The sequence below is a fragment of the Hemicordylus capensis genome, chromosome 1 (assembly GCF_027244095.1).
Source record: "Hemicordylus capensis ecotype Gifberg chromosome 1, rHemCap1.1.pri, whole genome shotgun sequence".
NCBI classification, from domain to species: Eukaryota; Metazoa; Chordata; class Lepidosauria; order Squamata; family Cordylidae; genus Hemicordylus; species Hemicordylus capensis.
In genome coordinates, this window is record NC_069657.1 from 161,449,992 (window position 1) to 161,463,355 (window position 13,364).

At 46.1% G+C, this 13,364-nt stretch overlaps 1 protein-coding gene across 2 annotated transcripts in view; it reads right to left on the reverse strand.

The window, feature by feature from the left end:
- Nucleotides 1-11,951, reverse strand: part of LOC128322856 (ropporin-1) — a 30,815-nt gene extending 18,864 nt beyond the window's left edge. Inside the window, exon 1 of one of the 2 annotated variants that reach the window (XM_053244969.1) lies at nt 11,825-11,951. The gene's annotated coding sequence lies outside the window, so the exon portion shown is untranslated. The remainder of the gene's footprint in view (nt 1-11,824) is intronic. The other variant, XM_053244990.1, reaches the window with a different exon arrangement.
- Between the last annotated feature and the right edge of the window lie 1,413 nt (nt 11,952-13,364).

Here is a 13,364-nt window from a genome sequence, read left to right on the forward strand (position 1 = left end):
ATTACATGCAAAGCGAGATAAGTCAAGCCTTAATTTGTTATAATTGTGATGATCATGGCGTACAGCTCATGAAAACCCCAAATCCACAATCTCAGAAAATTAGAATATTACATGGAACCAAGAAGACAAGGATTGAAGAATAGAACAATATCAGACCTCTGAAAAGTATAAGCATGCATATACTTATACTCAGTACTTGGTTTGGGCCCCCCTTTGCAGCAATTACTGCCTCAATGCGGCGTGGCATGGATGCTATCAGCCTGTGGCACTGATGAGGTATTATGGAAGACCAGGATGCTTCATTAGCGGCCTTCAGCAATTCTGCATTGTTTGGTCTCATGTCTCTCATCCTTCTCTTGGCAATGCCCCATAGATTCTCTATGGGGTCAGGTCAGGCGAGTTTGCTGGCCAATCAAGCACAGTATACTGTATACTTTTCAGAGGTCCGATATTGTTCTTTTCTTCAATCCTTGTCTTCTTGGTTCCATGTAATATTCTAATTTTCTGAGATTGTGGATTTGGGGTTTTCATGAGCTGTACGCCATGATCATCACAATTATAACAAATTAATGCTTGACTTATCTCTCTTTGCATGTAATGCGTCTGTCTCATATATCAGTTTCACCTTTTAATTTGCATTACTGAAATTAATGGACTTTTGCACGATATTCTAATTTTCCGAGTTTCACCTGTATATTGCCTAAATTGTCTTTTAAAGCCATTGTGTTAATGTATGTTATTTATTGGCATTTTGGATTACAAATGAATGTGGTATGCCCTTAATGTAACATGTTAAACTGAGATATAGTTTTTGTCTATTGAATGTCATTATAATTAATAGTTAATGAGGCTATTCCCACGATCAACAGAAAGGGGGCTAAGGGAGCTTAGCCCGCTTTCTGTGGAGCATGGGAACCACTGGGCTCACGGGCGAGCCCAGTGCTCCCAAGGCGGCTAGCCCACCTAAAACACCCTCCCCTTAAATGAGGTTAATGGAGTGAGTGCTCCATTAACCTCATTTCGTTGCTCGTGTGTCACCGCAGCGTGTGGTGACACAAGTAGACCCCTAGTGGGGAGAAGGGTTCAGGGGTCTCTCCAGGATGTCCAGCGCACTCACATGGGGCATCCTGGAACTTCCTGGGGCCGCGTGGCCCCCGCAGCCCCCATTGGCCTAGAGCACCTTTCTTATGAGGCAAGACTACAACACCTGGGGCTTTTTAGTTTAGAAAAAAGACGTCTGCGGGGAGACATGCTAGAGGTCTATCATGGCATGGCATGGAGAAAGTGGAGAGAAAGAGATTCTTTTCCCTCTCACACAACACTAGAACCAGGGGTCACTCCATGAAATTGATTGCCAGGAGGTCTAGGACCAACATACGGAAGTACTTTTTCACACAACGCGTGATCCACTTGTGGAACTCTCTGCCACAGGATGTGGTGACAGCCAACAACCTGGATGGCTTTAAGAGGGGTTTGGATGACTTCATGGAGGAGAGGTCTATCAATGGCTACTAGTCAGAGGGCTGTGGGCCACCTCCAGCCTCATGGGCGGGGTGCCTCTGAGTACCAGTTGCAGGGGAGTAATGGCAGGAGAGAGGGCACGCCCTCAACTCCTGTCTGTGGCTTCCAGCAGCATCTGGTGGGCCACTGTGTGAAACAGGAAGCTGGACTAGATGGGCCTTGGGCCTGATCCAGCAGGGCTGTTCTTATGTTCTTATGTTCTCTGTGACGGTGCCGGCAGTCGTGTGGGTGGCTGATCCAGCTGCCCAGCTACAAGTGGCTGCTCGTCTGTGGGGAGAGTGGGCTAAGCCCGCTCTCCCCTCAGGACCTCATCAGGCACTTCGCCCATGTCGTGTGAAGCGCCTCAATGTCTCTCTAGTGCTTTGAAGTTCAAAAGCACTTCATATTCCCAATAACCCTTACAACAACCCTGCTAGCCCGCTTGTTTAACTGCTACCGGTAGGTAGTTCTTTAATATTACCTGAATACTGCAGATGGAAGAATAGGGTGGAGGCTCAGAGGTGATAGCTTCCTTAAGTTCACCCAGTGAGTTTGTGGCTAAGGTAAGGTTTGAACTGGGACTTCCTGACTAACAATTCACACTCTTAGCCATTATGAACAGCTAGTGCAATATCAGAGAAAAGAAAATGGGGGTAAATAGATGACACCTGAGGAGCTTCCTCAGGGTCTGCCTGCATAGCAATTAATAGCCTACTTTCCATTAGCCTTATGAGATCCACCGGTGGCATTCTGTGTGTCTGTCTGTGTGTATATCTCCCCCACCCTCACTATCAACTTCACAATGCCTGGACCAATATGAATCAAATCGGGTATGCTTGTAGGGACACCACAACGGCATAGTTCGTGATGATGTCATCCATGGCAGACGTGTGAACTTTTGAGGCACAAGTGGGCTAACTTGTGAACTGCCTAACCGATTTGAACCAAATTTGCTACAGCTGTAAGAACACATAGGGATGTCCAAATGGCATGGTGTGTGATGATGTCATCCACTCCAATTCAAGATGGCAGACACCTGAAGATCTGAGATGCAAGCGGGCTAATTTGCGGACTGTCTAACTAATTTAAACCAAATTAGGTACAGTTATTATTATTATTTTATTTTACATTTATATCCCGCTCTTCCTCCAAGGAGCCCAGAGCAGTTTACTACATACTTTAGTTTCTCCTCACAACAACCCTGTGAAGTAGGTTAGGCTAAGAGAGAAGTGACTGGCCCAGAGTCACCCAGCTAGTCTCATGGCTGAATGGGGATTTGAACTCGGGTCTCCCTAGTCCTAGTCCAGCACTCTAACCACTATACCACGCTGGCTCTCACAGTTGCAGTGAGTGACACACAGGGACACCTCAATGGCATAATTTGTGATGATGTCATCCACACCGATTGAAGATGGTAGACGTGTAAACTTTTGAGGCTAAGTGGACTAATTTAACCGATTTGAATCAAATTTGCTACAGCTGAATGGAAACATAGGGATACCCCAATGGTGTAGTTTGTGATGATGTCACCCATCCCAATCCAAGATGGCAGATGCATAAACATTTGAGGCACAAGTGCACTAACATGAGGACTGTCTAACCAATTTGAACCAAATTTGGAACAGCTGTAGTGAGTGACACAGAGGGACACCTCAGTGCTGCAGTTTGTAATGATGACATCCATCCCGATCCAAGATAGTGGACACATGAACATTTGAGATGCAAGAGATCTAACTTGTGGAACTTGATTTGCACCATATTCAGTACAGATGTAGAGACAGTGAAAGGAAAGTAGACTGATTAGTTCTTACGAGAACAACTTGTTGTTATATATTTATCACATATTTTTATCACATATATATTGCCATATATTTATCATAGAGTTAAGGGGGAGGATGTGTGTTAAATGTTTCCCTGGCTTCCTTTTAAAAAACAAGGGATAGATGCTTCAAGCAATATTCTTCATATGGAAGAAATACTTTTTAAGGATAAATAATGAATATGAAATAGCATAGATAGGCCTAAACCTATGATCTGTTTGACAAAAGAGTGTGAGCAAAAGTGTCAACAGAAAACAATTACGTTGTATTGTTATGTGACGGGAAATTGTTTGGTGAAGCAAATAGAAATCTTGCATTATGCTAAACAGGTGAAATAAACATTTTTCTCCCACTAAGTGTTTAGATGGCATCTGAATGTTATCACTTTATTCATTCTCTTTCATTGGGGAAATAGTAACCTAAGAAAAAAGGATTTTTTTTTCTTGCAGTAGAATCCATCCTGAGGATTACTGCCAAGGGAAGCTGCAAAAGCTTCTTAACCATTGTGCCTTTAACACCCCATATTAAATAGAAAAGATTACTTCATTGAAAAGAAATTTTTCTCTTCTTTCTCCAGATGCTTCTAGTATAAGCTCTGACAGTTTAACTCAAGAGTAAAGGGTATAAGGGCATGAAATACAGCTGGTAAGAGGGAAAGAGTTTAAAATGCCACCTTACAGTGGCCAGTCACCCTTCTTCCTGACAGACCCCCTGTGCCACTTGCAGCAGACGGACTTGCCAAAACAGATTTGATAGATGCAAGGGGTACATCACTATATCTCAATGCCAGGGAAAGCTGCATCAATTGATCTCCACACATTGGATCTGGGAGATTTGTGGACCATAGGTCCCTGGGGTGGGGAAGGACACAGAGGACGCAAAGTCAGGTGATAACTGCCATGCCTTATTTCCCCCCACCCCAAGGCTTTAGGAATGAGAGCTGATCTTGTGGATTGTCGCATCTGCTAAGCAGGTTCTGCCCTGGTCAGGCCATTTCCCCTCTTGTTCATAGGAAAACCTAGGCTATAATGAGGTGGGTTTTTTTAAAGAAAAGAAAACTGCAACGTTTTTTAAAAACCGCACTGCTTTTTATTCAGTTTAATCTCAAATACATCCAAGAGTAGACCTGCTGTAACTTGTCCCCTCCATTCCCATAATGCTTATGTACCCTCACTAATGAAATACAAAAAAGAACCCAATAATATTGATTGATTGATTGATTGCATTTCTGGGCGGTTTACAATTAAAATCATTTAATTAATTACAATCCTATAATACTAATGTTCAGCTTAATAAAACTATGTCATAAAATAAAAAGGTATCTTAACTCAATTAAATATGGTTCCTCCAAATCAAACAATATATCCATATGAAACTGAATCCATTAAAAGTAATAATGAGATCTTATTTAAAATGTCCACTGTGTAACTAGTTGAAAAGGTTGTCCAAGAATGTCTCTAATAATTCTTCTCTGAAGTGTCATATTTACATGTGTGGGAGCAAAGTGGATGAATGTTACCATACAATTGCCAGTTCAGTTCTCAATTGAAAAGTAGAATATTGAATTTATCTTGTGCCTTTTGCAAACACGCTTCGACCTTGATGCAGTGGCGCTCTCTGGACTGGACCTCCAGTCCGAGGTCTGGCCCTCCTCCGGAGAGGCATCCAAATGTCCCCCCCGGGGGGGGGCTCCTAAGGTGGCACCATTGTGACAGCACCACCAGCACTGGCCTGCACAGTGTTGCTGCCGAGCAGCCAAGTGTGCCCCGCCATGGCTACTGCCAGCCCAATCTCTCTCCTGTGCAGCACTGGAGGGGGGATCCAAAATGCACGCCAGGAGCCTCCTGGATGCACCGTTGCAGCTGCAATGCCCCCTCCACGCAACTAGAGCGGGCGCTTGGAGGAGGAAGGGCTGAGCCGAGCTGGAAGGAACCGCCCACTGCTCTTCGACATCCGCACCCAGACCGAGCTCGCCACCTCCTCCACAGGCCGCCATGCGCCTTAGCATGGTGGCAGCGCTGGGACTCCTTCTGCTCCAGCAGCTCCTCCTGGCTGTCTGCATCAGCCACTGCTGTGCTGCCACCAGCCAGCACCATCCCCACAGCAGCCTCCTCCAGCACCAGTTGCCAGCTGGAGCAGGCCTGCCGCAGACCCCTCCCCTTGACACGGCTGCCACGACAGCCTCTGGCCAGGAACCAGAGCCAGGGCAGCACCGAGCCCGCACTCCTGCCTTACTGTGTCTGCCTCTGAAAGTTCTCCTCCAGCCCAGGAGGAGTGATCAGGCATGGCTGGGGAGGGCAGAGCGCATCCAGCAGGAAGGAGGGCAAGCTCTGATGGTGGCTCCTCCTCTGCTCTTGCAACGGTCCCGGCTGAGATGCGCGCCTGAGTATAAGCTGAGCTCTTGCAAGATGCCCAACAGTGCTTCTTGTCTGCATCAATTTCTCTATGTAAACCGCCCTGAGCCATTTTTGGAAGGGTGGTATAGAAATTGAATTATCATCATCATCATCATCATCATCATGAGCCCCATCATCATCATGAGCCCCATCATCATCATCATCATCATGAGCCCCTGGTGGTGCAGTGGTAAAACTGCCGCCCTGTAACCAGAAGGTTACAAGTTCGATCCTGACCAGGGGCTCAAGGTTGACTCAGCCTTCCATCCTTCCGAGGTCGGTAAAATGAGTACCCAGAATGTTGGGGGCAATATGTTAAATCATTGTAAACCGCTTAGAGAGCTCTGGCTATAGAGCGGTATATAAATGTAAGCGCTATTGCTATCATCATCATCATCATCATCAAAGGTGATAAATATCTCCTAGAGATATTTGCAAGACCTGGCAGTGCTGGAAAACTCCAGTGTAGTGACTGACAAATAAATGTACCTTGGACTATGCTTGGGAATTCTTCTCATGGAGACTTTGCACACAGGGCTTCTGCCCCGAATCTCCTTTGGGAGAGAGTGTGTGTGTTCACACATCAGCCAAACGTACCCCGAAGTACCATCGAGATTCTTGGACCCACTCCACACACGTTGGGCTTTGTCTTTCAAATTCTAGCTTATCTCGAAGTATTTCCAGATTTTCAAAATGCTACTTTTTCTGAAAACACCGGAGCAAACAGGGAGACGCTGACGTAAAATCATTAGCATGATAAGAGGGATACTCTCTTTATAAATGCAGATCTTTCTCTGTAGGGAGCTCTCTCCCCCTCCCCCACCCCATTGGCTAGAAGGAAAACACTGACGCTTGCATGTGGACTTGTTTCAAAAGAAAACCAAGAGTAGAGGGGAGGGGCTGCTTCTCTCAATGCCGCAAGTATAATTCAAAGTGGCTTCACTCAACATTTACCCTGAAGCCAAATGTGAATAACTCCATGGGTTACTTTCTTGCTCCACTCCACCACTTGCCATTTCTCAAACAATTCCAGTTTTGGTTCAGGTTCAGTCTTCTTGTCGTTGATACAGCAAGTTTTCAGTAGGCTCTACATCGTTATTCCTGGTTTTTTTAAAACCAAAAGCCTCTTGGTTCTGTGCTATAAGAACGGCCCTGCTGGATCTGGCCTAAGGCCCATCTAATCCAACATCTTGTTTCACACAGTGGCCCACCAGATGCCACTGGAAGCCTACAGGCAGGAGTTGAGGGCATGTCCTCCCTCCTGCTGTTACTCCCCTGCAACTGGTATTCGGAGGCATCCTGCTTCTGAGGCTGGAGGTGGCCTATAGCCCCCAGACTAGTAGCCGTTGAGAGATCTCTTCTCCATGAAGTTATCTAATCCCCTCTTAAAGCCACCCAGGTTGTTGGCTGTCACTACATCTTGTGGCAGAGAATTCCACAAGTGGATTATGCATTGTATGAAAAACTACTTCCATTTGTTGGTCCTAAATTTATTGGCAATCAATTTCATGGGAAGACCCCTAGTTCTAGTGTTATGTGAGAGGGAAAAGAATTTCGCTCTATCCACTTTCCACACACCATCATAGGTGGAACTGGGGGGGGGGGCAGGCAGGGCACGTGCCTTAGGCACCACTGAGGTGGGGGAGCCATGCCAGTTCCTGCCACCCCCACCCCATTGCCCACCTGCCCAGCCAGAGGCGTAACTAGGGAAAACGGCGCCCGGGGCAAGCACTGAAATGGTGCCCCCCCACCGTGCCCCCCCCGCCCCCCAACATACTACATTATACTTAGGTTTTTCCTCACAAGCGCCCACCGCCACCGCCAAGCCAGGCCACTGACTGGCCGCCAGGTGCCAGCAAAGCAATGGGGGGGGGCGCAGGTGGTGTGGAAGGGACCGCTCATGGGGAAGGGGGCACCGACGCGCTCCCTTGACTGCTGCAGCGCTGCTGCACTGAGCAGGAAACATTTGTATTAACAAAAAATTAAAAAATTTTTTAAAAAATTGGTCATGGTGGCGCCCCCCACGTGACCAGAAAAGATGGCGCCCGGGGCACGTGCCCCCCCTGCCCCCCCTATAGTTACGCCTCTGTGCCCAGCCCCAGGGCCCCTCAGCCACTTGCCTCCAGCTCCGGCCTAGGATCGGCGAGGCCTAGATCGGAGCAGCCTGCAAACTGCAGAGCTCTTCAATCCCCGCCTCTCAGCTGATCGGCGGGTGGGCGGGGCTTCCAGAGAGGCCTCCGAGTAGGCCTCCCTGAAGCCTGAACTCGAGTAGGCCCCAAGCAAGCCAGGAAGGAGGCTGGCAGAGCTCCCTGCAGCAGACCCTCCCTGCAGCAGAGCTTTTGCAAGGTAGGCTGTGAATTCCTTTTTGTGGTTACCCCTGTATATAGGGATCTGCTTGCCATAGGGCTTTGATATCGGTGGTGGGGCGAGACTGAGAAGTCTCTGAATATTTAATTTAAAACAGACTGGAAAATGTGCTGGCTTTAAAAACAAAAACTATCTAAGGCTTATAAGTGGCTTGTTTCATGTCAGAAAATTACAAAAACTTCTGGAACAAATATTTATTTATTCATTCATTCTTTCATTCATTTATAAATGCACTTATGTTCAAGTTGTTTTGCAACCCAGAAGGTCTGAGTGAGAACTGCTCTCCAGTAACTTGCAGGGACTTCAGGGTAAATCTGGCCAACATTTGAATGCAGCACCTCCATTCCAGAGGAGATGTGTCTTAAAGGGCTTTAAAAGCCTCGTGTGAAAAACCTCCTGGAATCAAACTTGACTGAATTTGTTCAGAATTCTGAGAAAACAAACATAGGCTCACCCTGCATGGTTGAAAGTCTCCTTTGCTAATCTGCAGTGAGGGGGCCATTTTAATAATTAGCATTGCTAGTGTGTTCTAGGCATTAAAAGTAGCACAAATATATAGTACTCAATGTATATCACTATATACTGTGAAGTGTGCATGTGTGTATTCAGTGAAATGTATTTCCAGGCAGCATAGTTATTTTGAAATTAAATCCTTGGACTTAAATCCTTGGGGGCCTGGGATGTGTGGAGGCCCTGGACTTTGAGGGGCTGGGGGCCCATTTTAAAATCTCATCTTGGCCCATTCCAACCTTGCTATGCCCCTGGCGGTCACTACACATGGGTTTCTGCACAACACCTGCACAGAAGAAACTTCCATGTAGAAAATGTGTCTCTTGTAAATTGACCCTGAATTTTCCATCCATCACTGGGATATTTGAGAGTTAGAGTCAATAATAAAAGAACAGAACACTGCTTGTGACAGGAAGGGGCAAATTACAATGATTTCTTAGTCTGGCAGGGGCTGGTTTTGGCCCTGGCAGAACTTGGCTGTCTGCTCCTGTTGCAAATGCCTCTGTCTAGTGTGGCAAACTAATGTATCCTCCTCCCTCTTGGTGTCAAAGTAAGCACTGGTGTGGTGAATGCACATATACCCCATCATGAGCCAACAGTCATCATAAGACAAATGCTAGCAGGAATCATTCACTGGTTTATAGACCACCACCACCACCACCTTCTTCTTCCCCTATTTTGCTAGTGGCTATTTGGGCAGGTGATCCTCTAGGACAAAGTCATGTTTTTTAAAAAGAATGAGATGAGACAGAGAAAATGACACTTGGAATCCTCGCATAACTCCTGACTGTTGTTCTAAGTCTTTTACAGAGATGGCTCATGTTTTCAGGTTTTGATCAACAACCATGTCTAGATGGTACAGTGTTCCTTTTAACAAGGATTTCCAGATATCGTTGACTACAAGTCCCATCATTCCTGTTTGGACAGGGGCGCAATTTCAGTGCTTGCCCTAGGCGCTATTTTCCCTAGTTACGCCTCTGCACACCATGCATGATTTTATAAACCTCTATCATATCTCCCTGCAGTCTTTTTTGTAAACTAAATAGCCCCAGGTGTTGTAGCCTTGCCTCATAAGGAAGGTGCTCTAGGCCCCTAATCATCTTGGTTGCCCTCTTCTGCACCTTTACCAGTTCTACCATGTCCTTCTTTAGATTTGGTGACCAAAATTGTATTCAGTACTCCAAGTGTGGCCACACTATAGTTTTGTATGAGAGCATTATCATATTAGCAGTTTTATTTTCAATCCCCTTCCTAATTATCTCTAGCATGGAATTGATCTTTTTAACAGCTGCTGCATATTGAGTCGACTCTTTGAACCAGCTGTCCACCATGACCCCAAGATCCCTCTCCTGGTCAGTCACCAATAGCTCAGAACCCCTCAGCATATATGTGAAGTAGCCTTCCCTCCCTGCCAATATATATATCACTTTACACTTTCCAACATTGAACCACATTTGCCATTTTGTCGCCCACTCACCCAGTTTGGAGAGATCCTTTTGGAGCTCCTCACAATCTGTTTTGGATTTCACTACCCTAAATAGTTTGGTGTCATCTGCAAATTTGGCCACTTCTCTGCTTACCCCTACTTCTAGATCATTTATGAATAAATTAAAAAAGCACCAGTCCCAGTACAGATCCCTGGGGGACCCCAATTCTTTCTTCCCTCCATTGTGAAAACTCTCCCGGATCACCTCTGGATCCCTTTTTGGAAATCGGTGTTACATTTGCTACTTTCCAGTCCTCTGGTACAGAGCCTGATTGCAGGGATAAGTTATATATTTTAGCAAGGAGGTTGGCAATTTCACAATTGAGTTCTTTGAGGACTCTTGGATGGATGCCATCTGATTCTGGCGATTTGCTATCCCAGTGCCTAACAAATCTAAATCCCTCCTTGTGGCACCAATGTCTCATCCACGCATTAAGACCCCTCAGCTCTGCCTGTCTCGCTGACCCTGCATGTGGAACAGATAGCATTTCAGAGAATGCTACCTTGGGGGTCCTAGACTTCAATATGCTACCTATCAGCCTAATTTGGCTTCCAGGACCTCCCGACTGCATTTCCCCCACATTGTTGGTGCCACATCATTGGTGCCACATCGTTCAACAGCTGACTCCTCCCCAGCACTGCCTAATAACCTATCTAGATGCCATGTAATGTCCGCAACCTTTGCCCCAGGCCGGCAAGTCACTGTGCAATCAACATTCGGGCCACAGACCAATCTCTCTATACCCCTAATGATTAATCACCCACTACAAGGAGGCCCCACCTCCTGGAGGGGTATCCCCTGTGTGAGAGGATGTGCGAGAGCCAGCATGGTGTAGTGGTTAGAGTGCTGGACTAGGACCAGGGAGACCCGAGTTCAATTCCCCATTCAGCCATGATACTTGTTGGGCGACTCTGGGTCAGTCACTAGTACACTGCTCTGGGCTCCTTGAAGGAAGAGCGGGATACAAAAAATGCAAATCAATCAATCAATCAATCAATCAAATAAATAAATAAATAAAGGGCTCATCATACACAGAAGGGGTCCCTTCCAAGGGAGCATTCCCCTCTTCCTCAGACTGAAGTCCTCCTTCCCCGAGACCTTCATTCTCCCTGACAGCAGAGGAGCTATCAGCCTTGGAGTGCGATGCCTCTACCATGACCCTGAAGGTGTCTTGTCTGCATGCCTTTCTGTCTCTCTGCGCTTCTCCAGATCTGCCACCTTGGTCTCGAGGGAACGGCCGCACTTGTTCTCTGAGAGCCAGGAGCTCCTTGCACTAAGCACATACCCATAACTTCTGCCCATGGGGCAAATAGTCATACATGCAACATTCTGTGCAGTACACTGGGAAGTGCCCCCCCCCCCGGCTGGCTTTCTATCTTCATAACTGGTTTTGTTGGCTGTTTACAGTATTTAGAGATTGTTTATTAGAATGTTGTTGTTGTTGTTAATTCAATTTCTATACTGCCCTTCCAAAAATGGCTCAGGGCAGTTTTCACAGAGAAATAATAAATAAATAAGATGGATCCCTGCCCCCAAAGGGCTCACAATCTATAAAGAAATAGTCACTGGAGGTACTGTGCTGGGGCTAGATAGGGCCAGTTACTCTCCCCCTGCTAAATACAGAGAATCACCACGTTAAAAGGTACCTCTTTGCCAAGTTAGCAGGGGTCTTAGCTGTACTAGTCAGCTATTTAACTGTTCAAACTTCCTTTTTCAAGAATATGGATGAGGGAGTAGTACTTACCTTCTCTTTCCACTGGGCTCCTTGTGATCGAGGGGACTTGTTTTAGGCTCTCCCACACACTTACCCGCTAAACTCCACACAAAACTCCAAAGCCCCGTTGGCTAAGCTCTTGGGCCTTCACCTCTTATAGAGAGAGTATGTTTCAAACTGAGACACGGGAATGTGGCCCCTCCCACCAGGTGCGACTCACTACAGCCCTAGCTGACTCCTCCCTTTGCCCCCCTCCAGGCAGGGAGAAACAGCAACTAAATGCCACAGAGTCCCCAGTGCTAGCCCTGGCAAGAAACAAACACAGACTCACTCACTGGGACTTCTCCCTTTAATGAGAAACCAGCCACTCAAACTCTCCCCTCCTCCTGTTAGTTTGTTTGAAGGAAAAAGGCTTGTGGTTGTTTTTGTGTAGAAATCGAATCAATACAAATAAATAAATAAATAAATAAATACCTCCTGAATCTGCTGCTGCTCTTCTCAGAGTAGGCTTCAAACTGAGGTGCCTGTGCCAGCGGTGCCTGACTGCACCATCCTACAAATGACAGCACTAAGCCACCCACTCAAGGCACCATGGGCATTCTAGTCCCCAGAAGCAGTGGTGGAGAATGCCTTGTTCCACGTTATGCAAGACCTGCAGGGGTGTCAGGTTACTGCATGGCAAGCCATTGAACATTCTCTCCCCCCCACTGAGAATATGAAAGATCCCTGCTGTAACAAGCTCATAAAAGTTCTAGTGAGAATGAATGTACTGTTTTGAATGTTCTCTGTACCTACATAGACATAGAGGAGGAGGAGAGAGAATTGTTAGGCAAGCTGTTTTAAGGGCACAGAGTCCTTTAGATACAACCATTCTCTGTCATTTTCCTTTCCTCTGTGCTAAGTCATATCCCAGGAGGTGGCTCAGTGTCAGTTCATCACATATTTACAGTAATGTGCAGTTGCACAGACTCTTGTGCTTTCCCATCCACTTAAAGGAACCATACTGGATAATAGAGCAATACATAATACATAGAATGAATGTGTATACAGTGGCAAATACATGTTCATTTATTCAGTTGATATTATCAAAAGAACCAATTTGAAATGGTTGCATTGCAGCAGGCGATCTTCATTTAGCTATTTTTCTGTTTAATTCTTTGAATTCTCTTCTTATTTTTGGAGCCGAATACTGCTGTGTCAGTATGTTCTGCAGAAAAAAATTATGTTAATACAGTGCTTACTGGTAATGGACAATAAGATTAAAGATGACATTTTCTGGCTCCCGGGTTTTCTTAAGCAGTGGAAAATACTGTGCATCTTGACTCGAAGGGAAGAGGAACTGGGGAGCTAGTGAACAAAAGGAAGGACAAGATGAAAGGAAGACGAATGGGGAGGAAATGAGTGAGTGAGTAAGTGTGAAAGGGTTAGGTGGCTTACTAGAAAAAAGATCAAAGGGCTGGAAAGTAAGGACTGGAAGAAAAGAGGAGGGAGAGATCATTTTCAGCAGCTGGCAAGATGACTGGAAAAGACAGGTTATAGGCTGCCAGTTTGGATGGCAGACTGAAAGGAC